The 27,032-nt window shown below is 36.5% G+C and overlaps 1 long non-coding RNA gene across 7 annotated transcripts in view; it reads right to left on the minus strand.

Annotated features, from left to right (window-relative positions):
* The window catches only part of LOC116556257, a 120,944-nt gene that overhangs the window by 26,881 nt on the left and 67,031 nt on the right, over positions 1-27,032 (minus strand). For 6 of the 7 annotated variants that reach the window (XR_004270909.1, XR_004270913.1, XR_004270908.1 and 3 more), the window contains 2 exons: positions 23,759-23,876; positions 11,838-12,155 (listed from right to left, as the gene is read on the minus strand). This is a non-coding gene — a long non-coding RNA (uncharacterized LOC116556257). Of the gene's footprint in view, positions 1-11,837; positions 12,156-23,758; positions 23,877-27,032 lie in introns of those variants that run through there. The other variant, XR_004270910.1, reaches the window with a different exon arrangement.

The raw sequence follows: 27,032 nt of genomic DNA on the forward strand, positions 1-27,032 counted from the left end.
GTACACCAAAACCTAAAATGCAATAAAATAAATGGGAAAAAAAAAAAAAAAAGAAAAGAACTTTCAACCAGGATTTCATATTCAGCCAAACTAAGCTTCGTAAGTGAAGGAGAAATAAAAACCTTTACGGACAAGCAGTTGCTGAGAGATTTCGTCACTACAAGACCTGCCTTACAGGAGTTACTGAAGGAAGTACTAAACATGGAAAGGAACAACCAATACCAGCCACTGCAAAAATGTACCAAATGGTAAAGAATAAAGATACAATGAAGGAGCCACATCAATTAATGGGCAAAACAATCAGCCAGTAACAAAATCAAACATAAGGATCAAATTCAAACATAACAATATTAACTTTGACTGTAAATGGCCTAAATGCCCCAATCAAAAGACACAGACTGGCAAACTGGATAAAAAGTCAAGACCCATCCACCAATGGGTACTGTATTCAGGAGACCCATCTCACATGCAAAGACACACATAGACTCAAAATAAAGGGATGGAGGAAGATTTACCAAGCAAATGGAGACCAAAAGAAAGCAGGGGTAGCAATCCTAGCCTCTGATAAAACAGACTTTAAACCAACAAAGATCAAAAGAGACAAAGAAGGGCATTACATATTGGTAAAAGGATCAATGCAACAAGAAGAGCTAACTATCCTAAATATTTATGCACCCAACGCAGGAGCACCCAGATATATAAAGCAAGTTCTTAAAGACCTACAAAGAGACTTAGACTCCCGCATAATAATAGTGGGAGACTTTAACACTCCACTGACAATATTGGACAGATAAACGAGACAGAAAGTCAACAAGGATATCCAGGACTTTAATGCAGATTTAGACCAAGCGTACCTAATAGACATTTACAGGACACTCCACCCCAAATCCACAGAATACACATTCTTCTCAGCACCACATCACACTTACTCCAAAATTGACCACATAATTGGAAGTAAATCACTCCTCAGCAAATGCAAAAGAATGGAAATCATAACAAACACTCTCTCAGACCACAGCGCAATCAAATTAGAACTCAGGATTAGGAAAACCACTCAAAACCCCACAATCACATGGCAACTGAACAACTTGCTCCTGAATGATGACTGGATAAACAAAGAAATTAAGGCGGAAATAAAAATGTTCCTTGAAACCAATGAGAATGAAGACACAACATACCAGATCCTATGGTACACATTTAAAGCAGTGTCTAGAGGGAAATTTATGGTAATAAATGACCACATGAGAAGAAAGGAAAGATCTAAAATTGACACCCTATCATCAAAATTGAAAGAGCTAGAGGAGCAAGATCAAAAAAAACTCAAAAGCAAGCAGAAGACAAGAAATAACTAAGATCAAAGAAGAATTGAAGGAGATAGAGACACAAAAATCCCTTCAAAAAATCAATAAATCCAGGAGCTGTTTTTTTTTTTTTTTAAAGATCAACAAAATAGACAGACTGCTAGCTAGACTAATAAAAAGAAAAGAGAGAAGAATAGATGCAATAAAAAGTGACAAAGGGGAAATCACCACCAATTCCTCAGAAATATAAACTATCATCAGAGATTACTACAAACAACTCTATGCACATAAATCAGTAAATCTGGAAGAAACAGATAAATTCCTGGACACTTACATCCTCCCAAGACTAAGCCAAGAAGAAGGTGAAACTCTGAATAGACCAATAACAAGGTCTGAAGTCGAGGCAGCAATTAATAGCCTACTGACCAAAAAAAGTCCAGGTCCAGATGGGTTCACAGCTGAATTCTACCAGACATACAAAGAGGAACTGGTACTATTCCTGTTGAAACTATTCCAAACAATACAAAAAGAGAGAATCCTCCATGACTCTTTATATGAAACCAACATCATCCTGATATAAAAATCTGGCAGAGACACAACTAAAAAAGAAAACTACAGGCAAATATCTATGATGAACATCAATGCAAAAATCTTCAATAAAATACTGGCAAACCAAATCCAATAGCACATCAAAAAACTTATCCACCACGATCAAGTAGGCTTCATCCCAGGGATGCAAGCCTGGTTCAACATATGCAAATCTATAAATGTAATCCACCACATAAACAGAATCAAAGACAAAAACCACATGATTATCTCAATAGATGCAGAGAAGACCTTCCACAAAATTCAACAACACTTTATGCTAAAAACTCTCAATAAACTAGGTATCAATAGAAGATATCTCAAAAAAATAAAAGCCATTTACGACAAACCCCCAGCCAATATCATACTGAATGGGCAAAAATTAGAAGCATTCCCTTTAAAAACTGGCACCAGACAAGGATGCCCTCTCTCACCACTCCTATTCAATATAGTATTGGAAGTTCTAGCCAGAGCCATTAGGCAAGAAAAAGAAATAATGGGCTTTCAATTAGGAAAAGAAGAAGTCAAACTGTTCCTATTTGCAGATGACATGATCGTATATTTAGAAGATCTCATCATCTCAGCCCAAAACCTCCTTAAGCTGATAAGCAACTTCGGGAATGTCTCAGGATACAAAATCAATGTGCAGAAATCACAAGCATTCCTATACACCAATAACAGACTAACAGAGAGACAAATCATGAGCAAACTCCTATTTACAATTGCTAAAAAGAGAATAAAATATCTAGGAATACAACTAACAAAGGAGGTAAAAGATCTCTTCAAGGAGAACTACACACTACTGATCAAGGAAACAAGAGAGGACACAAACAGATGGAAAAACATTCCATGCTCATGGTTAGGAAGAATCAATATTGTGAAAATGGCCATACTGCCCAAAGTAATTTATAGATTAAATGCTATCCCCATAAAGCTACCAATGACCTTTTTCACAGAACTGAAAAAAAAAGAAAACACTTTAAACTTCATATGGAACCGAAAGAGAGCCCACATAGCCAAGACAATTCTAAGCAAAAAGAACGAAGCTGGAGGCATCACACTACCTGACTTCAAACTATACTACAAGGCTACAGTAATCAAAACAGCATGGTACTGGTACCAAAATAGAGATATAGACCAATGGAACAGAACAGAGGCCTTGGAAGCAATGCCACACATCTACAACCATCTGATCTTTGACAAACCTTACAAAAACAAGCAATGGGGAAAGGATTCCCTGTTTAATAAATGGTGTTGGGAAAACTGCCTAGCCATATGCAGGAAGCTGAAAGTGGACCCCTTCCTTACGCCTTATACAAAAATTAACTCCAGATGGATTAAAGATTTACACATAAGAACTAACATAAAAACCCTCAAAGAAAACCTAGGCAAAACCATTCAGGACATAGGCACAGGCAAGGACTTCATGACTAAAACACCAAAAGCAATGGCGTCAAAAGCCAAGATAGACAAATGGGACCTAATTAAACTTAAGAGCTTCTGCACAGCAAAAGAAACAGTCGTTAGAGTGAACCAGCAACCAACAGAATGGGAAAAAATTTTCGCAATCTACCCATCTGACAAAGGACTAATACCCAGAATCCACAAAGAACTAAAGCAAATTTACAAGAAAAAAAAAAAAAAAAAAACAAACCCATTTAAAAGTGGGTGAAGGATATTAACAGACATTTTTCATAAGAAGACAAATATGCGGCCAACAAACATATGAAAAAATGCTCATCATCATTGGTCATTAGAGAAATGCAAATCAAAACCACATTGAGATACCATCTCATGCCAGTTAGAATGATGATCATTAAAAAATCTGGAGACAACAGATGATGGAGAGGATGTGGAGAAATAGGAACACTTTTACACTGTTGGTGGGAGTGTAAATTAGTTCAACCATTGTGGAAGACAGTGTGGTGATTCTTCAAGGACCTAGAAATAGAAATTCCATTTGACCCACCAAACCTATTGCTGGGTATATACCCAAAGGATTATAAATAGTTCTATCATAAAGACACATGTACATGTATGTTCACTGCAGCACTGTTTACAATAGCAAAGACCTGGAACCAACCCAAATGCCCATCGATGACAGAGTGGACAAAAAAAAATGTGGCATATACATACCATGGAATACTATGCAGCCATAAAAAAACGATGAGTTCGTGTCCTTCATAGGGACATGGATGAACCTAGAAACCATCACTCTCGGCAAACTGACACAAGAACAGAAACCAAACACCGCATGTTTTCACTCACAGGCAGGTGATGAACAATGAGAACACTTGGGCACAGGGAAGGGAATAACACTCACAGGGCTAGGTGGCGGGGGGTGGAGGGGAGAGAGGGGAGGGACAGCAGTTAGGGACGGGGAGGATGGGGAGGGATAACACCATGAGAAATACCTGATGTAGGCGACAGGGGTTGGGGGACGGATGGAGACAGCAAACCATCATGGCATGTAAATACCTATGCAACAAACCTGCAGGATGCAGGATGTGCACACGTACCCCAGAGCTCAAATAAAAAAATAAATAAAATTTTTAAAAAAAGAATTTAGAGTGTGTTTAATTACGAGAGTGATGTGAGAGGATATTGCAGCCATACTTAGAGTTAACTAGATATTTGTTAAATTTAAAATGTGATATGTGAAATAAAGAAAAATTTGAGGGACACACTAAAGATCAAAATGAGAACAATGAACTGGAGAGAGAAAATGTTAACTCAAGGATTCTTGCAGAATATAAAATAAATGGAAAGTGGGATCCAAATTATGAAAGAAAAGTTAACAGATATTAGATCTCAGGTCTAATGGGCCATTAAAAGTGCCATTTCATCAATGACATTCGGATGAATGAAGAGAATGAAACAGTATCGTCAAGATTAAAAAGAAAAATATTTTTCACCTAATTCTATAGCAAGTAAACTTATCATCTATTTAGAAAGAAAAAAAATATATACTCAGTCTAATATTGGTCCCCTCTGAAAGAGCTACCAAAGACTTTATTTACAGGATAAGAAATAAATCCAGTAGTGAGGAGTAGGTTTTAGAAACAATATTAGTTAAAGAAACCAAGATAAACAATATCGCCTAATTGTGAGTGAAGTGATATGTTGATATGAACTGTTGACACGTGCAATAACTTGGATGGATATCATGGACAGTATGCTGAGTGGGAGAAAAAAGCTGATCTCAAACCTCACTCCCATGCATAAATAGTAGTAGGTGGGGTGGTAATGGTAGTAGTTGCTAATTACTTAGTTCTTAAACAAAGTGCCAGAAACTGTTTTTAAATGTTGTACATGTATTAATTCATTTAATCCTATGAGTACTTAGCATAGTACTAACAATACTTGTGATCTTCAAAACTAAATCTTACAAATTGGCACAGGGTTTAGGCATCCAGGCTTAGAAAGACAGATGAAGTTGGAGTTATGTTTCATAGCTGTAGTAACGGTCACATGAAGGTGCCAGAGGGAAGAGCATGAGGCGTGAGAGAAATTTCTCCAATATGCAGTCAGTAAAATATTATTCAGCACTAAAAAAAATAAGCTATCAAGCCATGAAAAGACAGAGAAACTTAAATCCATATCATTAAGAGAAAAGGCAATCTGGGACAGCTACATACCGTATGATTTCAACTAGATGACATTCTGTAAACGTCAAAACCATGGAGATAGAAAACCAGTGGTGACCAGGGGTTAGAAGGGAAAGAAGAATTAATAGGCAGAGCTATTCATTTACATGCCTATATTCCCTTTCATGTTACAGGCATTTGGCATAGCAGAAGTTACAGCAACATTTACTGTATTGGCGAATTCAATAATATTTATGATAATGAAGAGTTAATGAACTATATCCCCTTTCCCTAATCCAGAGAAAATAAGTCTTCCCCATTTATTAGAAATCCTTTTCAAATTGATAAAAGATCTGGCTGGGCGTAGTGGCTCATGCCTGTAATCTCAGCACTTTTGGTGGCCAAGGCAGATGGATCACTTGAGCCCAGGAGTTCAAGACCAGCCTGGTAACATGGTAATCCCTTGTCCCTACAAAATACAAATTAAAAGTATTAGCCAGGTGTGGTGGCATGCACCTGTAGCCCCAGCAATTTGGAAGGCTGAGGCAGGAGGATGGCTGGAGGTTGCAGTGAGCTCAATCACACACCAGCTCTCTGCATGGCGTCCACTGACAACGTGTTCTCTTATTTGGAGTCGTCATGAGACTTCAGATTTTCTGAGAAAAGCCTATCCATAGAGTCACTTGGGGTATTTTTACACTATGACTTCAAAGACCACAGCTATTTCAGAACTAAGAGGTTTTCCATTACCAAGGGTCACCAGTAACATGGAGAGAGAAAAAGTCTCAAAGAATATCTGAGAAACACCCAGTTAACAGAGGCTGTGGAATTATCTAATGGTCATCTCATTGTACTACTCTTTATTGCCTTTTCAAATCTACACCCCAAGATAATAATAAGCCAATTGACAAGGAAAACAGACTGATGAAAACAAATGTGTTCACAGACAAGAAACAAACAAGTTTTACACAGCTGCAAGAGCCAGTTAAGAACTCACAGGTACTTTTCCAACTACCCAGGTAAGAGAGATCATTAAAATAGGTGAGTAAGCAAAACTATGGAGACTGCCTTTCTCCACCTCTAATCTCGCCTGTGGTCAGTGGAGGGCAGAGGGGAACAAAGCTAATGAAATTAGAAAGACTGTGTCTGCTGAGGGGTTCTCTCAAGTAAGAGAAAGAAAAGAAAAGGGAGAGAACTCAGAGGAAAGTATGGGAAAAAGAATGATAGTGAGAGCCTCTCTCACTGACAAGAACAGGCTGGTTTTGACGGTGAGGCAGCATCAAGATAAAATATTTTCCTAATAACCAACCAGCAAAAGTCCTGGTTTCTTTGAAGAGAACTTCTTCAATCTAATAAAAAGCATTAAGGAAATCAAATACCATTAATTCAACATCATATATTTAATCAAACATAATAAAATATTGAAATTAACAATGAAAACAAGGCAAAAGTGCTCCGTGGGAAGCAAGCATGGATATAGTCACTCAATCTAACATCGAGATGGAGAAAGGAAAAAGGACATCAAAGATACCTGTTTACAGCTGATATTTCTTTGCCTTGTTTTATGTGTGACATCGTCTGGGTAGAAAATATGTGAATGTGTCATAGGATTTTAAAATATGGGAGAGATCAATGTGGTCTAGAGTTACATTGGAAAGTTTCCTGTAGAGATTGCCCCTGAGTTGGGGATTCACCAACTGTAGAGTCTGGATTGGTACAGGGGTAGGACATCCCAGGTAGGCTACAGGATGAGTCATAAAACCAGAACAGCAGGAAGAATTTTTTTTTTTTTTTTGTCTTTGAACATGTGTGTATCCATGTATTGAGCTTTGTATAATTTTAATTTACATAAAAAATGTTGTGATAAAGATTTATAATGTTTATTTCTTTCTTAACTTAGAGCTGTTCTTAAGGGCCCTTCATGTTACAGGTAAATCTACTGAGTTGCTTCTAACTGCTGGATAGGGTCCCGCAATACACATCCACTATATCTTTCTTAACCATTTCATAGTAATACATATTAAAGTCTATGTAATTTCCTACAACTACACCATGTATACAATCCACTGAAAACAAACTTTGCATGTGATTTGTTATGGACCTGACTGAGAAGTTCTCTGTGATGTGTCCAGGTTGAATTGTTTGGCCATAGGACATAGGTAAACACAAACTAACAAAAATACTGCCATTCTACTTTTCAAAACAATCATGTTAGGCCGGGCGCGGTGGCTCACACCTATAATCCCAGCACTTTGGGAGGCCGAAGCGGGCAGATCACGAGGTCAAGAGATCGAGACCATCCTGGTCAACATGGTGAAACCCTCTCTCTATTAAAAATACAAAAAAATTATCTGGGCATGGTGGCACACGCCTGTAGTCCCAACTACTCAGGAGGCTGAGACAGGAGAATTGCTTGAACCCAGGAAGCAGAGGTTGTGGTGACCCAAGATCATGCCATTGCACTCCAGCCTGGGTGACAAGAGCAAAACTCCGTCTCAAAAACAAACAAAAACAATCATGTTAATTTGCACCCTTAAATAGAACAACAGAGTTATATATAAAGATGCAATCTATATTATAACCTAGTTCAACTTAAGTCAGTAACAAGAGGATTGTTTAGCTTTGTAAAATATACTAATGTTATTTATCACATTTAAAGATGCAAGTTTAAAAAAATCATATAATTAAATCAATGAATCAGAAAAGGTCTTTGTCAATAATTCAGCTTCCATTAAGAATAGAAACATTTTGCCAACTCTTTCTTTGAAGAGAACTTCCTCAGACTAATAAAAGGCATTAAGAAAAGCAAATATCATAAATCTAACATCATATATTTAATCAAACGTAGTGAAATGTTGAAATTAACAATGAAAACAGGCAAAAGTATCCAATATGGCCATGTCTAATCATCTTTGTTCTCGATGTGTGCCGCTATAAACGCACTATTAAAATGAAGTGCAAGCATTTCTATGTATCAGCCACAGACATTCGTTTGGAAAATGAAATAATAATAAAATCATATAGAATGTGCACATATATATACACGCACATGTACGCACATATACATAGATGTATGTATAGTTTATTAGTTTATATTTATAATTATAAATACAATTTATGTTTCCCAAAATAGCAGACTCGCTTGTAGCCTCCTTTTGAGGGCAACTAGAAAAGCTGGAGAATGTTATATTTGATCTGTTAAGCATCAGAGAGCAACTGGGGCAGTGAGGGGTTGAAAGATCTAGATTCTAGAGAGAAAGTGAGAGAGAGGAGCAAAGGGCAGTTAAGGAAATAGAAGGAAAATGAGGTAGCATATTCAGAGTGCTGATGCCCTTAACCACCAAAAGCAAAAACAAATAACACTTGTCAATTTAGAATAGTATACCGGCAAAAGCAACCCACAAAATGAAAGCAAAATAAGATTTTTTAAAATGTAACTTTGAGAATCTGTCACTAGATGATGCCTTATAGAATATTAAAGATAGTTCTTGAGACAGAAGAGAAATTCCTCCAAATGACAGTAGAGAAAGAAGAATTAAAAAGAAGGAAACTAAGTGTACAAATCTAAATGAATAAGGAGTATATATATGTATGTATTATACACAGTATATTGCAGTGTTTTAAATATTCCTAGAATTAAATCTGTCAGTGGTGAGTACCTATAGTCCTAGCAACTTGGGAGGCTAAGGTAGGAGGATCAGTTGAGCCCAGGAGTTCCAGTTCAACCTAGGCAACCTATTTCTTTTCCATCTCTAAAAGAAATAAAGTGAATAAATATTGCTAGAACTAAAATGCCTGACAATAGCAAGAAAATGTGAAGGAGTTAAATGTAAATGGATCACAGTTTTCTAAAGTCCCTCATTCCCTAAGAATGACTAAAAGTATCAATTTATATTAGATTTCATTAAGTCAAAGACGCATTTTGAAATTTCCAAAATAGAGTAGAAATTCCAAGTAGTTTGCATAACTAACAAGCGAAATGAGAATGGAAATGGAATAATTTTAAATTTTTTGACTAACACACAAGAAGTAAAAAGGGGGGCCCAGCACGGTGGCCCACACCTGTAATCTCAGAACTTTGGGAGGCCGAGGCACACAGATCACTTGAGGTCAGGAGTTTGAGGCCAGCCTGGCCAACATGGTAAAACCCCATCTCTACTAAAACTACAAAAAATTGGCTAGGTTTTGTGGCTCATGCCTGTAATCCCAGCTACTCAGGAGGCTGAGGCATTATAATCACTTGAACCCAGGAGACAGAAGTTGCAGTGAGCTGAGATCACACCACTGCACTCCAACTTGGACAACAGAGCAAGACTCTGTCTCAAAAACAAACAAACAAAAGGTCAAAAAGGGAGAAAATGGAATAGAGAATGTGGGACACATAAAAACCAAATAGTAAGATAAAATTATATAGATATAGCAATGATAATATGAAATATAAATGGATTAGGATTCCAATTGCAAAAAAAAAAATGGCAGAGTGGCTTATATGAGACTAACATTTCACATAGAATAGTATTAAACTCTGGAAAAAACACATTTTAAAAAATGATGTGAAAACACTAGAAAAAGGCCAAAAACTGGCAGAAACTGGAGGGAATTTGATGCTTAAAAGTAGGGAATTATGCTGCGTGGGACCCAGCTTTAAGGGCTTTTATTCTGACAATATATCTCAGTGTGTATTGTGCAAAGCAACTTGAATTCAAGCAGAAAACTGCAGACTTGCAGCCTGGAGGTGTTATATGATGGAGTTCAAGGCAGTCGGAGTGACTGGAAATTGAGTAGGGAAATTCCAGGAGAAAGGCCTTAGAAGAAAAAGCCCCGAAATCTAATCTCCAATCTTTGACTGATCCCTGAGCTCTGTGTATCCAAGAGAGACTCCACAAAGCCTAGCACAGAACAACAGCTGGATGAGTAGATATTTAATCTGTTGCTCACTGAAGGAGGAAACAGAGTTTATAGGTTTTGAGTTCCAGTAAAAGAGAGGAACATGGTTAAAAGCCCAGGCTTTTCAAGACCCACCTTAAAGTAAATAAAACCAAGTCTCTATAAATTCAAACTGAGAGGTATAAACTGTTTTCATGAATTGGAAAATTCAATATTGTTACTAGAGCTCTTCTCCCCAAATTTACCTACAGATTAAAAGCAATAAACTCCAGTAGACTTTTTGAAGATTTGTCAAAAGTTAAAGATTTACTTACCATATGACCCTGTTATTCCACCCTTGGGTATTTACCAAATAGAAATTAAAATATTTGTCCATATAGAGAACTATATATGAATGTTCAGAGCCGCTCCATTCACAATAGCCCCAATCTTGAAACAACCCGAATATTTATCAAATGAGAAACAGATAAAATATATTGCTCGATAATGAAAAGGAACAAACTACTGATAAATGCAATATCGATGAATCTTCAAAACCATAGCAAGTCAAAGAAGCCAGACACAGAAGAGTACATTCTACGTGATTCTATTTATGTGAAACCCTAAAACACCAAATCTAATCTGCAGTGCCAAACACTAAATCTGTAATTATCCAGGGCCAGAAGCACATTAGGCATGGGCAGTGGGGCATGCACACGAGGAAGACAGAATTTTTTTTCTTTTTTTTTTTTTTGAGACAGAGTCTTGCTCTGTCACCAGGCTGGAGTGCAGTGGTGCAATCTCAGCTCACTGCAACCTTCGCCTCTCAGGTTCAAGCAATCCTCCTGCCTCAGCCTCCTGAGTGGCTGGGTCTGCAGGCATGTGACACCATGCCCGGTTAATTTTTGTATTTTTAGTAGAGGCAGGGTTTCACCATTTGGCCAGGATGGTCTCAATCTCTTGACCTTGTGATTCACCCGCCTCGGACTCCCAAAGTGCTGGGATTACAGGTGTGTGCCACCTCGCCCAGCAGGAGGACAAAATTGACTAGGAAATGGAACTTCGGGGTAGTGATAATATTCTACCTATTGATTGTGGTGGGTACACAGGTGTCTTTAAATGCATGTATTCTTACTGCATGTAAATTATACCTCAGTAATGCTGTAAAACCAAACCTGAAACGATTTCAAGTTAATGCCCCAGCAATACCTATACCAGACAGCAACAGTGATGACAAAAAAAGAACCACAGGCCGGGCGTGGTGGCTCATGCCTGTAATTCCAGCACTTTGGGAGGCTGAGGCAGGTGGATCATGAGGTCAAGAGTTCAAGACCAGCCTGACCAACATGGTGAAACCCCATCTCTACTAAAAACACAAAAATTAGTCAGGCATTGTGGCACATGCCCGCAATCCCAGCTACTCAGGAGGCTGAGGCAGGAAAATCGCTTGAACTCAGGAGGTGCAGGTTGCAGTGAGCTAAGATGGCACCACTGCACTCCAGCCTGGGCGACAAAGTAAGATTCTGTCTCAAAAAAAAAAAAAAAAAAAAAAAAGGAATCACAAATTGAAGAGATACTTAATAGGTAGATGCAGACAGGGTGGGATGCCTTGAAAGAAAAAAGGCTCCCAAAATGCAATGGCTTAAACAAGAAAACAACACAGGGATTTATTTATGTCTCATGTAATTATCTAGCTGGGATGTGTACCTTCAGGTCATCCAGGAAGCCAGACATCAAGCTCTGCCATCCTCTACCAATGGTCTTATTCTAGGGTTGTCAGGCCTGCAAATAGGCTTGTGGACAGAATTTAGGAGGCCTGTGAACATGAATGGGAAAAAAATTACATCTTTATTTTCACTAACTTCTAAATGAAGTTTAGCAATCTTTTCCATTATGAATAATGACAACAAATCACAGTAGTATTAGCAATGCCTGTGGCTTAGTCTGTAATTTGAAATCACAGATATTTTTATATCACAGTACAGTTAATGAAGAATTTTGAAATATCATTCATAATTATTACTGCTTTGAAATTACTGTAAATACCTGGCTGCTGAATTTGGTTATTTAGTGTGTTATTAAAAAATTGCTATATGACTATATAACAAATAAGGTTATTTTAAATGTTGATTACAGTGCCTTTAGTATAATTGGCTTTTGTTATAATTCTACACATTTTATTTTATGTATTTGGAAAAGTGGTCATAGGACTGTCAAAGGGCCCATGTCAAAAAGAATTTTTAAGAACACCCATCCTGGGATATTGTCATCATCTCTGTGGTCTAAGCTAGGCTGCTGTCCCTTCTAGTTTACACAGGTAGGAAGAGGAACAAGAACCGGGAGGAGGTATGGTACACATGGCCTCTGCTTACATATCAGAGAACTCAGTGTCCTGGCCACGCTCAAATACAACAGAGACCAGGAAGGTTTGTATATCTCGGCTAACACATGTCCAGCTACAAGTTTCTATTACAACTGATGAAAGAGACAACTAACACTGTACACTGACTCAGTCCTGTCTGAGAATGACCATATAGAAGCACAAGGAGAGAAGACAAGTGAGTCAAAGACAGTGGCCACGTTTCTGATTGGGGATACCACTTATAAAGATGGAGAGAAGAAGAAGCAGAAGACATTTGGAAGAAGAAAAAACATTCCGGTTGGACAAGTTGACCTTGAGATTGGTATGAGCAGGAGTATACTGACAAACCTCCTCTCCCAGAAAACAAAACCACAAATCTGTTTACTCTGATAATTTCCATGATGCAAATGTACCCATCATGGCCTATTTCAGGCTACCAAGATGATATCACTGAATGAGAAGTTGGAAAGAAATATGCACAAACAGGCTTTCATAAGCTAGCAAAGGCTGGATCCAGCTCACCTCTACCAGTGAGGATTTCCGAGTGGAGACATCTTAAAGACACTAGGATATGCAGAGCTCAAGCTAAGGAGTGGAATCTAGGTGAGACGCTGATTTCAAAATAAATGAGATTATCTGGCCATAGGATTCTAAGAATTCCGATTTGCAGTTGCTTATGGTTTAGACAAATGTGATCTTGATTAAGGGTTCCAAGTAGAAAATGGTTACAAAAATAAGTATGGTACAGAGGATGGGATTAATAGATTTCCAAAACTTTGCCATCGGTAAAATTCTTTCTGACAAAGAAGCTCTCTAGCCACTCTCAAAGGAGCCAATTCTAACCAAAGTTGGTAGTGCATCAGTGGAAATATCAGACCAGGGATAGGAACCACAGAACTGCTTGGTTGCCAGGACTGAAATCTTGTGACCTATCAGCAATCCAAGGTAGCTGGATTCAGCCCGGGGTGTTTCTCCTCTTAAATGAGGGACTCTCTGAGGAAGTCTCCTCTAGAATATCCATCAATCTAATGAAGGTACAGACACATAAGGAGATACAACAGGGTAGCACATATTATTACAAGGTACGCATACAAGACTATGGGAACACAAAGGAAGAAATTATCAATGAAAACAGTTGAGGAAAGAGCAGTTGGCATTCAAGCTCAAACTCAAACAACGAATAGGAAATTTCCAGATTTACCAGGAAGCATAGCGGAGATTGAGCAGCGTCGGTGCAGTGAGGGAGGAAGCAATAAGAATTTCAGGCAGAACATTTTGGACAAAGACTCAGGAGCTTGGAAGAACAAGGTTTCTTCAGAGATCAACAAGAATTTGGTATTTCTACTACTGTATTCTAATCCTACATCCATGTTTATTTCATTCATTTTGCTGCTTCTCTTTATCTTCAGTGCATTCCATGGTACCTGACATCTATTGGGTAAGTACTCAATATTCCACAGAATAAATTTAAAGATCTATGAAAAGGAGGTTGAGAATTTAAGATTTATAAAAGTGCAATGGCAATCATACTTTTTTTAATGCTGCTGAAACTTAAAAGGCAATCATGTTATTTTTTAATGCTGCTGAAACTTATCAATACTACTTTCTAGGAAAAATGAATCAGATGAGACATTATAACTCACACTTTACACAACTCACTTAAAAGTCAGAAAACCTGGATCAGTCTCAGGGGCAGGAGGGGTCAGAGTAGCCCTTTGACTGATTTTTTTACCCTATTGAACATGCTTTTTGTACATTCTGAGAAAATATGAAATTTCTCAGAGGATAGAAGTTGAAGTTGGTCTAAAAATCAGGATTCTGATTTGAAATTATTTATTCAACAAATACTGTGCTTGTCATGCACCATGCTAGGCACTGGGCATATAATGCTGAGACAGACATTATTCCAATTCTTCAGTTATTGGCAGTCTCTTGGGAATTAAAAAGTAAATAATCTACTGCAATATAGTGTGTGACACAAATTAGAGCTTCCCCTTGTCTTCTCTCCTGCATTCATTCATTTGGTCTCAACACTCAACATCTCTACAAGTTCTCCCACGCCATGCTTCAGTAATTGGGAAATCATAGATCAATCAGAAGGTAGTGATTCAATACGAGTTGCAACTGTGTGCTGCATCTTGTTTAAGAGAATTTCATCTTGGACTTCCCAAAGGTTAACCAGCTCTCAACTGATCCTTTGTTCTCTCACTTCCACTTTGCATGTGAAGTATCTGATTTTGCTCTGCACATAACAGATTCAAAACACAGAACCTTTTTGGATTCATTCTACCAAATGAATCCACCCACACAAAAGGTTTCACACAATTGAGACTTCACTGAGGATTTGGTAAGGGACAAAGAGGCAAGGCTTTACATTTTGTTTCCCAAAATGAGCTATTTAAAGCATATAATTTTATTTTTGCTCTCCATGACTGTGCTAACATGGGCATGGTAGGGAGGAGCTTCCTTCTCTCTCTCTTCATCTCTCTCCCTCACTGCTTCTTTCTATCTTCTTTTTCCCCTTCCTCATGCAATAGCCAGCCTTATTGGATCATCACTTCTTTATTATGCAGAGTAATTCATTCCTGAAGGAGATTCCACTTCCAAATTTCAGACTTGGCATTCAGCAAAACAAAGGCTACACGCCCCACCTCCCTGCCCAGTTAACAGGACTGGCTTTCTTTAAAGGCATTTTACAGATTACGTTTTGTAATACGAACATATTCTTGTGGTCCTATCCACTATCCCTAGTCTTCCTCCAAAAGACATGCTAATGAATTAATTTTTCTGCTTCTTATTGTAATTGTTATGTTTTGTAACTAAGAAAATAGGGAAGGCAGCGAGAGAACCTATGAGGTGACTCTGACTTCCATTTCAGGGTCCTGGAAGGAAGAAGCAACAATCCTAGCCAAGAGGTAGACAAAGGGATTGGGGGTACGAGTTGTTGGTTAGCAGAGGGAAAGAAGAGAGTGACTCACAAAAGAAGAATAAATTTTGGAAGCAAATTACAGGTTAGAAGTAAAATAATGAGTACAGAGAGATTCAATTCTCACAAGACTCCTCTCTTGTGTCATCTCTCCTGGAACCTTTGTCATGTCCTCAAAGACAAAGCTTCAAATAATGCTGCTGATGTTGATCTCTTTTTAAGTAGTAACTTGGATGACTTTTATAATTTCTCAGAACTTCACAAAGATAGGAACAACTCACCTTTGATGCAGATCACACAGGTGAGCCCTCACCTATGTGATCTGCATCGTCAGTTGCAGTCCTGCCCCTCCTCCCCCATTTCAGCTCTGCGGTATCTTCTCCCTCTCTACCTAACTTGTTAGAGGCATCGTGGACACCAACAACCTCTATTTCCTCATTTCCCATTCATCCTCAGTCCATTCCAATCAGGATTTGACCTTGCACATGCGTCCAGAATGGCCCTTGTTAAAGCTACCAACTTCCTCATCACTAAATAACTTATTTAATTACTCAATCTAGGTGTATATATTGCCTGGCCATGTAAATCCAGTTTGTCATTTTGTCTTTTTATTGTGTCTATGATTTCCTTTTCCATGAAAAAGTTCTTTTTTTAGCAGTAGTGTTTCCCTTATAACACGTTTCTGGATGTTAAGTCATAGTTAAAACGTTTTTCCCACTCAAAGATTATACATGTATTCATCCATGTTTTCTTATTTTTTCACTTGTATACTTACATTGCCTATAAATATCAGATCCACTTGGAATTTATCTTGTTGAATGGTATAAGATATCAAGCTCATTTAACTTTTTCCAGATGGCTCTCCAATTATCCTAATCCTCTTATTAAAAATTCCATCCTATAGCCTCCCTGATTTTGAGTGAGGCCACCATAGCATACTAAATTTGTATGTATAATGAGGTCTATTTCTGATTTTCAATTCTGTTACCTTGTCCTTTTATTCATGCATCAATACCATCCTACTTTAATTATAAAGATTTTTACAAGTAAGTTTTAATATCTAGTAGAGCTAATCCTACCCACACCCAAGACTTTGGATTTTTTATTCCCCATATGTTTTGTAACTACTCTCTCTCATTTATCCTTTCAAGTGAACTTTCTAACTGGCCTGTCTGGCCCAGAAGATATTTAGGATATTGTTATTTTGATGTTATTAAATGTATAAGTTAACCTTGGCAGACTAAACATCTTTATGATGTTATGTTTTCTATCTAAGGACATGGCTGCCTTTGCATTTGTTCAATTTTGTCTCCTTCAGTAGTGTTTTGTGAGTTTTCCTCATATAAATCTTGCACACTAGTGCCAAACGAATACCCCTAAGTTATTTTATTATCATTTTGCTGCCATATATTGGATTGTCCCTTCCATTTTAGCTTCTCTGTTTTTTGTCTGTATACACAAAGCTATCGATTTTTATATAGTAATTTTATTTCCGATTTTTTACTATTTTACTAAATTCTTTTATTATTTGTGGTCATTTTTCCATTGATACTTTGGGGTTTGTCAGAGAAATAACAATTGCACATGAAAATAAAGATTATTTTTGTTTTCTTTTCAATTTCAGCGTCTCAGATTGCTTTCTCTTGTCTAACTGCATTAGCTAACACCTCCATCCAAATGTTCAATGTAATGAAATAGTAGGCAGCCTTGTCTTGTTCCTGATTTTGGTGACAAAGCCTTTAGTGTTTCTCTTAAGTAAAATGCAAGCTTTTGAGTTAAAAGTATATATTTTATGTGTAGAGGAAATCCATAAATTTATTTTTGTTGTGTTTTTCATCATAAATCAGTACTAATTTTGTCAAAGTCCTTTTGTGTATTTATGGAGATAATCATGTAATTCTTCTCATTAGCTGTATTAATGTGATGAATTATATTAAATACTGAATAAAATGTATTCTTAAAATAAAACTCTCTGAGTTATGATGACTTAATATTTTTTCTAATGTTCATTTGGATTGTTTGCTATTGTTCTTGGTACAATATCAGGTTTTGGAAAATGCATTATACTTATTTCATAAGAATCAATTTGCAAGCTTTCTTTTTGTTTTTATTTGTTCGTGGTGTTCTGGGCTTACTTAAGTAATAGTGGGATTGCCTGATCTGTAAAGTCTGGTAGAATTCCACCAATCTGGCTTGCTGCATTCAGCAGCAGCACTCTACTACTTTTTTCACTACTCTCTATTTTTTTAATGTCACTCAGGTCAATTTTGATTGGTTGTATTTTCTGAGTTATCAATTTTATCTAGATTCTCATATGTATTTGCTTAAAATTGTGAAAATTGTCTTGTGACTTTTAAACTTTTCCCTTTTTCAAAGGTGTCTAATTTTGCATATTTGTGTTTTCTTCCTTTTGAATTTATTAGGTTCACTAGTAATACGTGCATATCTTTAATTATATATAAAATCTCCATTGCAATTTATATTATGCTAAACATGGGCTCATACTGATATTTCTCTCATCTATCACTACATGGTTCACACTAGCCTTCACCTACCACATCAGTAAAGAGAAATCTGGCTCACCACCTGTCATCTATTTATTTACTTATTTTGCTCACCCCCCAGCATACATATACAATGGTTTCAGAATTGTTAACTGAGAGCACAGTGTTTATATGCAGTTCCTTTTGTCTTTCGTCTTATAGATGTTATGAATTTCCAAAGCGGCTTAGGTCAGCACCTTTCCCCAGCAAGATTATGTCATACAGCTGTAATACAGTTAAATTTGTAATAAAGTTAAAACACTGTGCTCTACCCTTTAGTCCCTCAATCTCCTGATTTTTAAATTTGCCTACATTAAAATTCACTCTTTGTGTTACAAGGTTCTATGAGCTTTTGCACAGTTTCATGTATGCACAAAAGTATCATACACAGTAATTTCACTGACCTCAAAAGTCCCCCTCTGCTTCACTTATTCAACTCTCTCCCCTCCCCAAATCTCTGGCAACTACTGATTGATTTTTTATCTCTATAGAACCACCTCTTTCCAGAATGTCATAGTAATGCAATCATACAGTGCATAGCCTTTTCAGATGGGCTTCTTTTTCTTAGCATTAGGCATTTAAGATTCATCTATGTTGTTGCATGGATTGATAGCTCACTTTTCTCATTGCTAAATATTATCCCACTGTATCAATGTACTACAATTTGTTTATGTATATTCACCTATTGAGGACCTCTTGGTTGCTTCCAGTTTGAGGCAACTATGATCAAAGCTGCTCTAAACATTCATGTGCAGGTATTTGTGTCGATATAAGCATTCAAATCAACTGGATAAGTACACAGGAGAACAACTACTATACTGAATGGTAAGACTATGTTCAGCTTTATAAGATATTGTCAAAGCGTCTTTCAAAGTAGCTGTGCCATTTTGGACTCCCACCAGCAATGAATAAGAATCCTGCTGCTCCACATTCTCACCAGCAACCGGTATTGTCAGGTTTGTTTGTTTGCTTTTTAAATTTTAGCCATTCTAATTGATATGTAATAGTATTTCATTGCTGCTTTGTCTCCCTGAGAATTAATGTTGAGTGTCTTTTTTATATATTTCATTGCAATTTGTATATCTCCTTTGGTGAGGTGTCCATTCAGATCTTTTGCACATTTTAAAATTGTTTTCTCTTATTGTTGAGTTTTAAGAGTTCTTTGTATATTTTAGATGAAGTCCTTTACCAGGTAAGGGTTTTGAAAATGTATCCGTACACTCTATGGTTTATCTCTGCATCCTCTTAATAGTGTCTTTCACAGGGCAGAAGCTTCAATTTTTAGTAAAATCTAACTTACCAGTTTTTCTTTCATGGATTGTGCTTTTTATATTATTTCTAAAACCTCATCAACAGCTCAAGTTCACACAGATTTTCATGTGTGTTTTCTTCCAGAAATTTTAGATTTTATATTTAGGTCTATGGTCAATTTAGAGTTAACTTTTCTGTCATGTGAGGTCTGTGTCTAGGCTCATTTTTTTTATGTATGAATGTCTAATTGTTCAGCACTATTTTTGAAAAGACTCATGTTTCCAATAAATTGCCTTTGTGCCTTCGCCAAAAATCAGTTGATAATATGCGTATATTTATTGGCTTTCTATTATGTTCCCTTGATCAGTGTGCTCATTCTTTCACCAATACAACGTTGTCTTGATAATGGCAGCTTTGTAGTAAGCCTTGAAATGTGACAATGAGAGTCCTCTGATTTTGTTCTTCTTTCTAAGAATTGGGCTGGTTATTTTGGTTCCTTTACATTTTCACATAAAATTTCAGAGTCAGTTTGTTGATTACTACAAAAAAAATTGCTGAGATTTTTATTGATATGGTATTGAATCAATAAATCAAGCTGGGGAGAACTGATAGCTTAAAAATATTTACTCTTTCCAATCCATGAACATGGACTATCTCTCCATTTATTTAGATTTTTTAAAATTTCTTCCATTAATGTTCCATAGCTTTCTACATACAGATCCTGTATCTATTTTGTTAGATTTATACTTAAGTACTTCACTTTTCTGGTGCTATTGTAAATCGTTTTCTTTTTTGTAACTTCAAATTCCAATTGTTCATTGCTAGTATATAGGAAAACAATTAAATTTTATATATTGACCTTGTTTTCTGAAATCTTACTATATTCACTTAGTAGTTCCAGGAACTTTCCATAGATTCTTTGAGTAGATTCTACGTGGATAGTCATGTCATTTGTTAATAAAAGCAGCTTTACTTTTTCCTTTCCAATATGTATACCTCTTATTTTTCCTTCTTGTTTTATTGCACTAGATAGGACTTCCACTACATTGTTGAATAGGAATGGTGAAAGAGGACACTCTTAACTGGTCCCAATCTTGGGGAACTGTTTAATCTCTCATTGTTATGTACCATTTTTTTTTATAAAAAAAAAAAAAAAATTCTAAATCTGTGTTGTTAGTATGTCTCCTATGTAAGCCACAGGGTTGAATTTGGCTTTGTTAACCAATCTGAAAAAAAAAAAGTGTTTTTTTTGGAACAGGGTCTCACTCTGTACCCCAGGCTGGAGTGTAGTGGCACAAACATGGCTCCCTGGGCTCAAGTCATCCTCCTGCGTCAGCCTTCTGAGTGGCTGGCACAACAGGCACGCCCCACCACATTTGGTTTTATATATATATATGTGTGTGTGTGTGTGTGTGTGTGTATATATGTATATATATATGTGTGTGTGTGTGTGTGTGTGTGTGTGTTTCTGTCACCCAGGCTGGCATACATGGAGTACAATGGCACAATCTTGGCTCACTGCAACCTCCACCTTCCAGGTTCAAGTGATACTCCTGCCTCAGCCTCTCCAGTAGCTGAGATTACAGGTGCCCACCACCATGCCCAACTAATTTCTGTATTTTAGTAGAGACAGAGTTTCACCATGTTGCCCAGGCTGGTCTCAAACTCTTTGCCTCAAGTGGTCCGCCTGCCTCAGCCTCCCAAAGTGCTGGGATTATAGGTATAAGCCACTGTGCCTGACCTGAAAATATATTTTAATTGGTGAGATAAGCTAATGTATAGTTATTGATGTGGTAAATATGTTTGGTGTCAGTATGCAATATTGTTTTATGTTATAATCATATATATTCATGTCTTTATAGGATCTAATTTATTTACCTGATTTTTTTACTCTTATTTAGTGAAGTTTATATTTTTGCTCTAATGATTATGTTATTTTAATCCATTTATATAATACTTATTTACTTTTTTCTTGGTAAATGACTATTGCTTCCCTCTAATGAGCAATATTGAAAGTAACTATAAGCCTCTTTTTGCCCCAACTCTCCCTTTTCCTCACCATCTGATTTGAAGTAATGTCCTTTTACTTCAGTTAATAACTATAAGGCAAACAAGAAGCTAATTTTACTTTCCATAGCTCTCCCCACTCTCCAACCATTTTTTATAGTTGTACTAAATCTATATTGTCAGAGCACACAATCATTGAATACTAGACTTATTTCTGTAAATAAATATTTTTACCATAAATCCTTACATCAAAATTTTCAATTATGTTGATTGTTTAATGTTCATGCTGTTTAGCAGATTCCTTGGGAAGGATCTGGGCAAAATAGTTCCTGAATTCTAATGTTTTCATTAGAACTTGTCTGTGACTTTTATAATTAAAGGTCAATTTGTCTTCTTATAAAATTTTTGACTCTTATCTTCTTTCCTTGTTTTCTTTAAACATTTTACTCTACTAAATTTTGACAAAATATTGATGTTAAAAAGTAAAGAAAATCGAATTCAAGAAAAGACATAAATAAGAATAAAGTGAGATGCTACATAAGAAAAAGTTTACAAAGAAGATACAATAGTCATAAATGTGAATGGCCCTAGCAAAAAATCCCAACATACAAAAGTGGGAACAGTTAAGAATTACAAGGAAAAATTGATAAGCCACAGCCATAGTGGGAATTTTTTTGCACAGTTTTGAAATGTGCAAAAGATCTAAATGGACACCTCACCAAAGAAGATATACAAATTACAACTAAATATATTAAAAAGGCACTCAACATTATTTGTCAGGGAGACAAATTTTAGCCATTCTATTATGTATCAATTAGAATGGCTAAAATTCAAAACAGAAAAAACTGACACCAGTTGCTGGTGAGTATGTGGAGCAGTAGGATTCTCACTCATTGCATAATAGTGAGCCAATGAATAAACTTATACAAATATTATAGACTTATGCAAATCTTCAACTGCAGACTGCTTTGTGTCTACCCCATAAGTGTCCTTCAGGGGTCAGAAGAGACGTGGAAGAAACTTACTGCATATAACTATTTGAAAAACACCTATCTGAAAAGGCTGCATGATGTATGTTTTCAACCATATGACATTCTGGGAATTTTTACTATGCCTCTTTCAGAAACTTATAAATCAAAAAGATCTTAAATTAATAAATGTATATAAGGTCTAAAAGGAATTGATAAACATAAATTTGATCTAACAGATAAACATTGAGAAGCAGGGAGTCTGTTTAGTATAGTGAATTAAGAGGTGTATTTTTTATCTCAGATATTGTTTTGTTCTATTGTAAAATTTGTTTGATTGTTTCTGAGGGCTAAGCTCCGGTTTTTTATCTTGCCCCATTTATTCTATTAATCCCAGGTCTGTAGACAAACTCAACCAATTGTCGACCAGAAAATGATTAAATTTACCTATCATCTGGAAGCACCATCTCCCATCCCCCTCAAATTGTTCTGCCTTTCTGGAACAAACCAGTGTATTTTTCAAATGTATTTGATTGATATCTCATGCCTCCCTAAAATGTGTAAAACAAAGCTGAACCCCAACCATCTTGGGCACATGTTCTCAGGACCTCCCAAGGGCTGTGTCATGTGCCATGGTCACTCACATTAGGCTCAGAATAAATCTCTTCAAATATTTGACAGAGTTTGATTCCTTTCATCAACATTTCTAAATATTTCTCCATCCTTGCTGAGACTTCTTATCTTTCCATTCATTACAACATATTTTCCTTTACCTCATTGAGCATAGTTATAATAACTGTTTCAAAATCCTTGTCTGATCATGCCAACATCTATATTATCTCAGGGTTGGCTTCCATTAATTGTCTTATTGTTTGCAAAAGACTGCATTTTTCCGGTTCCTCCTATGCTGAGTAATTTTGAATTGTATCCTGGACATTATTTCTATTATGTTGTAAACAGATGCTGTTTTACTACTGAGAATAGTGTCAATGTTTTTGTTGTGGCAGGCAATCGATTAAGTTGGTTCAACTCAAACTGCAAACTGACTCAACCTGTGGTTATAAGTAACTCACGTCTCAGCTGAGTTCTGACTTTAGCTGCAGACTGCTTTGTGTCTACCCCATAGGTGTGCTTCAGGGGTCAGCTAGATATCTAAACAAAGTTCATATTCAGAATTTGGGACATGACCTTCTCTGTCTCTCTGTTCTGGGATTTCCCCTCCTTCCAGTGACTGTATTGCTGCAGACTCTGCTCTCAGGTTGTTCAAGCCAAAAAGAAAAAAAAAAAAGATGGCTTTCTATTGTTTAGCTATTCTGTTAGTGACCTGCCCTCAGACTAACACATCAAAAACAGAAAACTTACCTCCTCTTAATGGCACCTTCTTCCAAGTTTCATCTTCCTCCAAAACTTGACTGCTTTCGTTCACTCTCTTTCGCCTTCAGGTACTTGTTTTTGGCATTTTGTTCAGAGTTGAATATTGCTATCTGAAGAGAGTAAGAAGTTACTTGGTCATATATGAAACAGAACTCTTTGGTTATACTTTCAATACTCTCCGTCCTCTTTTCCATTGGCACCCATTCCATACTAGTTATTTCTCAGAGTATTTCGATTCTTATTCAATACATGTATTTATGTATATATGTAGACTAGGAAGATATATAGCTATAAGTTAGTCTTTGTATTTAATTTACATTCATATTTTCTTAATTTTTTTATTCAAAATTGCTTTTTGAAATCTAATCGTGTTGCTATACATAAATATAGTTCATGATGTCTGAGAGCTGCACGCATTTCATTATATGAATATACAAATTTTCATTTATTGGTCTCCTAAATAAATTGGATTTATCAGCCAGGTGTGATGGCTCCCACCTGTAATCCCAGCACTTTGGGAGGCCAAGGCAGGCAGATCACTTGAGGTCAGGAGTTTGAGACCAGCCTGGCCAACATGGCAAATCTCTCTCTCTACTAACAATCCAAAGAATTAGCTGGGCATGGTGGTGGGCATCTGTAATCCCAGTTATTCGTGAGGCTGAGGCAGGAGAATGGCTTTAACCCAGGAGGTAGAGGTTGTAGTGAGCCAAAATCATGCCACTGCACTCCAGCCTGGGCGACAGAGTGAGGCTCTGTGTCAATAAAAAATAAATAAATAAATTAGATTCATCACTTTCCTAATATACCTAAATAGTCAATAACATTTTTATACATGCTTTCAATTTATACCCTTTGTCAAATTTTCTACTGGTTTTACTAACACTTTCTTTTTTATTTTTAGTAGCAACTTATATTTTCTAGATAACTTATTAGTTCTAAATGTTGCAAATATTTTGTCCCATTCTGCTGTTAACTTTGTCTATGATGTCCTTTATTAAATGAAACTTCTAATTTTGACATCATCTTTTTTTGTAGTTTGTATTTTGGGGATCATATTTAAGAAATATTTGGTGATGTGAGGTCGTAAGGAAATTATACATTTCTTTATATTAAACTTTTAGTTACAATATTCCTATTTAGGTCTTTAATTCATTTGAACCTGTAGTACGTAGTGTGTGACAGGAATCTTGGGGGTTTTGTCAATATAGTGAAACCATTTTCTTGATACAATTTACTAAACATAATTTTCGGATTTCTGATGTAACCACTAACCTATAATAAACTTTAAGTCTGCTTCCAAGGTATCTACTCCTTTTGATTGGTTTAATTGATATTGCACTTTACAATTCTATTTTATTTAAATAATTTACACTAGGGCTAGTTTTTTTTTAATAGTTTCAATTTATAGATGATTATATTCCCTAAAATTTTGGAATTAATCAGGTTTCCTCTCCCACCTAGAGAATTTAATTAGAAATACAGAAAAATTTTAAATTATTTTGAGAGAGAATTAACAACTTTATCATATTAAGCCTTACTACATTTCAAAGTGCTACATCTTTTCATTCATTCAGGTCTTTTAAAAATATCCTTAAAAGAGTTTTCAAAATGCCTCCATCAAGGACAGAGTTTCTTCTATTGTATTTTCTATCATTTAAATGCTTTTGATTTTGTGAGTTTGTTTTGTATTCATCTCCTTGCTGACTACCTTAATGCTAATAATTTGCTAACTCTGGTTTCTTTGCAGACAATCACAACACCTACAAAAAATAAAGAAAAGAAGGAGAAAAAGTCTGTTTCTCCCCCTATTCTTCTCCCACCTTGGATTTCTTTTCATTTATTTTATTGTTCAGGACTTCTAACATTATGTTGAACATTAATTCAGTTAATGGTGGCTGACATCCTTGTCTCCTTGACTTGTAAAATGTTTCAGGTTTCCTATCACTGAATTTTAATGCTAAACAAATGTTGAAATACATCAAATGCTTTTATTGCAACTGCCATCCCAATTAGATAAGTTTGAGGAGTGTAAAAAATAATGACATTTGTCCTTAATCCATTAATATATAAATTATACTACAAGATTTTTCACTTTAGAGCCATTTTTTACAACCCTGAATTCACCCATAATCAACCATGACAAATACACACACCTGTATATCTTTATCTACTCTACCTATATACCTTTATATGTATATACATATATGCACACAGAGAGAGAGAGAGAGAGAATTTTTTTTCAGAATAAACAATTTATTAGTTAGTCATCAATAAATGCCCCGGGTTTGGCACCAAGCACGTTCTTTTTTTTTTTTTCTTTAATTTTACTTTAGAATCTGGGGTACATGTGCAGCTCATGCAGGGTTGCTGCACAGGTGCATACTATATATGGCATTTCTCCCCATGTTTTCCCTCCCCACCCTTCCACCCCCCACTGTCCCTCCCCTAGTCCCCCTCAACTGCCCCCAGTGGGTGATGCTCCTCTCCCTGAGTCCATGTGTTCTCATTGTTCAACACCCACCTATGAGTGAGAACATGCAGTTTGGTTTTCTGTTCTTGTGTCAGTTTGCTGAGAATGATGGTTTCCAGATTCATCCAAGTCCCTACAAAGGACATGAACTCATCGTTGTTTATGGCTGTGTAGTGTTCCATGGTGTATATGTGCCACATTTTCTTTGTCCAGTCTATCATTGATGAGCATTTGGGTTGGTTCCAGGTCTTTGCTATTGTGAACAGGGCTGCTATGAACATACATATACATGTGTCTTCATAGTTTAAAGATTTATAGTTCTTTGGGCATATACCCAGTAATGGGATTGCTGTGTCAAATGGAATTTCTATTTCTAGATCCTTGAGAAATCACCACACTGTCTTCCACAATGGTTGCACTAATTTACACTCCCGCCAACTGTGTAAAAGTGTTCCTATTTCTCCACATTCTCTCCAGCATCTGCTGTCTCCAGAATTTTTAATGATCACCATTCTAACTGGCATGAGATGATATCTCAATGTGGTTTTGATTTGCATTTCTCTAATCACCAGTGACGATGAGCATTTTTTCATGTTTGTTGGCCTAACATATGTCTTCTTTTGAAAAGTATCTGTTCATATCCTTCGCCCACTTTTGAATGGAGTTTTTTTTTCTTGTATGTCTGTTTTACTTCCTTGTGGATTCTGGATATCAGCCCTTTGTCAGATGGGTAGACTGCAAAGATTTCTTCCCATTCTGTGGGTTGCTGGTTCACTCTAATGATGGTTTCTT

The sequence above is a fragment of the Sapajus apella genome, unplaced genomic scaffold, assembly GCF_009761245.1.
Source record: "Sapajus apella isolate SASKATOON/1434 unplaced genomic scaffold, GSC_monkey_1.0 scaffold16, whole genome shotgun sequence".
NCBI classification, from domain to species: domain Eukaryota; kingdom Metazoa; phylum Chordata; class Mammalia; order Primates; family Cebidae; genus Sapajus; species Sapajus apella.